This window comes from Octopus bimaculoides, chromosome 14 (genome assembly GCF_001194135.2).
Source record: "Octopus bimaculoides isolate UCB-OBI-ISO-001 chromosome 14, ASM119413v2, whole genome shotgun sequence".
In the NCBI taxonomy this organism is placed as follows: domain Eukaryota; kingdom Metazoa; phylum Mollusca; class Cephalopoda; order Octopoda; family Octopodidae; genus Octopus; species Octopus bimaculoides.
The window spans coordinates 8,307,311-8,310,288 of record NC_068994.1 but is presented as its reverse complement, the minus strand read 5'-3'; positions in this window follow the sequence as shown (position 1 = coordinate 8,310,288).

Genomic DNA, 2,978 nt, shown 5'->3' with positions numbered 1-2,978 from the left:
CCGATGTTGGCGTGTTTAGGTCCCCGTAACATTAGCGGTTCGGCAAAAGAGACCGATAGAATAAGTCCTGAGGTCGATTTGCTCGACTAAAGGCGGTGCTCCAGCATGGCTGCAGTCAAATGACTGAAACAAGTAAAATAATATATATATATATATTTCTACGGTGTGGAAATATCAACGTATATATGTAACGTATGTAAATGACTATGTGTATGTCTATCAGTTTTCTAAAGTATATATCCCGCCCCAAATCTACCCGCCTGCTGTAATGTCTGCGATGCGGTTTCTAATCTCAGCTAGTCATTTCTCTAAACCTTCTTCTGTCGACGCATTTCACTCAATTTGAAACATCTGATACCTCTCACCAGTATTGTATTGTTCATTCCATATTATCTTCTCCTTCACCTGTGTGTGTGTGTGTGTGTGTGTGTGTGTGTGTGTGAGAGAGAGAGAGAGAGTGTGTGTGTGAGAGAGAGAGAGAGTGTGTGTGTGAGAGAGAGAGAGAGAGAGAGAGAGAGAGAGAGAGAGAGAGAGAGGTGAGAGAGTGTGTGTGTGTGAGAGAGAGAGAGTGTGTGTGAGAGAGAGAGAGAGTGTGTGTGTGAGAGAGAGAGAATGTGTGTGTGTGAGTGTGTGTATGCTTGTCTGTGTCCGTGAATGTATGTGAGTGTGTGTGTGTTTGATTGTGTGTGTGTATATGCTTGTGTCTCTGTGTCCGTGAATGTATGTGTGTGTGTATGCTTGTGTCTCTATGTCCGTCCATGCATGTATGTGCCGCAAAGCATTTTGCCCGACGCGCTAACGATCCCGCCATATTTTCTCCTGTCATATAATAATAACATTGTAGGTGATGGCAGAAGAGGCGGAGCCCGTATCGAGTTTTCCCCTAGGTTTAGTAAGCTAAATATCTTGGGACCCTCCAACCTCTGGCCAAACTACGTAATGTCCCTCACACTGTCATAGACACGTGGAACCATTCATAAAGCCCCCACCCCCAACCACGACGCAAGAAAAAACGATGTAGGAGGGATAACCATTCTCCCTCCTTGAAAGGTAAGACTGCTTCATGGTCTCGTTCAACGTAGGTTGCATAAACGTGCGCGGACTGCGTTCGGATTGGAAGCAAAATTGTCTCACTGACGACCTCAGGTCGCTTAGTTTGGATTTAGTAGTTACTACCGAAACCAAACTGAATGGGCTGCAGGCTTTATCCTGAGTTGACCCGGAGGGCAGGCTGATGGTCTTAGGTGTGACGCACAACAGTGGTTTCATGTCGAACAACTGTTGTCGTACCTGAGAAGAGTACAACTGTTAACCGAGTCTATAAGTAAGATTGTTCCGCCATCTTGCTTTCAATAAGGAAGAGCAGGCTTCTTTCCTCTGCGTAGTAGCTACGGCGAAGGAGGTAGTTGTGGAAGACGAGAGTGAAAGGGGTCGTGACAGGCACGTTCACTTCCAGCCTTGGGTTGGTGAACTTTAATCCTTTTCCATATGAAAAGGAAAATAAGGATGGAGAAGAAATGCCTGTCGCACGGAATATTTCGGAAAAGATGGACGACTGTAGGAAGACTGTTGAGAATAAATGAACCTGTTTGAACGAGAAATTAACCCTTTAGTGTTTAAACCGGTCATATCTCGCCCAGATATTCTACAAGTTTTATATTCAAACAGGCGATATCTAGCCTCTTACACCTAACCTACATTGACATTCTAAAAATAAACAATCACATCATTGAAACTTCAAAGCTATAAGATAATCCATGATTAATTCTAAATGATTTGAGTGAAAAAGCAACAGAGTAATCTGAACACTAAAGTGTTAATTATCTAAATGAAAATTATGTCAGCTATTTGCAATGAGTAGATGTGCTCTAGCATGGCTTTAAGGATGGTGATGGCTGAAACACACTAAAGTTAGAAGAACATTTAACTCTTTAGTGTTTAAACCGGCCATATCTCGCCCAGATATTCTACATGTTTTATATTTGAACTAGCCATATCTAGCCTCTTACACCTAACCTACATTGACATTCTAAAAATAAACAATCACATCATTGAAACTTCAAAGCTATAAGATAATGTATGATTAATTCAAAACAATTTGAGTGAAAAAGTATTACATTTAACAGAGTAATCTGACCACTAAAGGGTTAAAAAGTCTACCAAAGGATTCAGTGTTTGAATGTGTTTTGTGGGGTCGGCCACGTACCTCAATTCATAATTATTTTTTCATTCATTTTCGTTTCTTATCCGAATTTTATACTCATTTATCATCGATTATATGTTCCATTCGTCCCCCGACCCCTTTGTCTGTCCAAGTATCGTCCACTCTATATTTTGACCTTTATGGCTGATAAAGAAATCACTGTCATAGACACTTGGGGTGGGGGTCCTACAGACAGAATAGCCTAGGGCCTCCGTTTATATAAATACGGTGCTAGGTAGAATATTGAACAAAATATTTTGGTAGTATTTGCGTTTTTTTTTATATTCTGTGTTCAAATTCTGACGGCGTCTTGTTTACCTTTCATCATTCTTGGGACGACAAAATAAAGTACCAGACATATACTGTGGATGGTTTAATCAACTAACCTAATTCACACCTTGTGCTTATCCTCTTTTACTCTTTATTCTTTTTCTTGTTTCAGTCATTAGACTGCGGCCATGCTGGGGCACCACCTTCAATAAATATTTAGTCGAATGAATCAACCCTGTTACTTAACACAGTTTTTTTTAAAAATCCTGTTACTTATTCTATCGGCCACTTTTGCCGAACTGCTAGGTTACGGGGACGCAAGCACACCAATACCGGCTATAAAGCAGTTGTGGGAGACAAACACACACACACACACACACACACACATCTACCAAATTTCCTCTACCAAATCCGCTCACAAAGATTTTTTTCGGCCCGAGTGTTTAATAGTAGCTACTTGACCAAGGTGCCATGCAGTGGGACTGAACCCGGAACCATGTGGTTG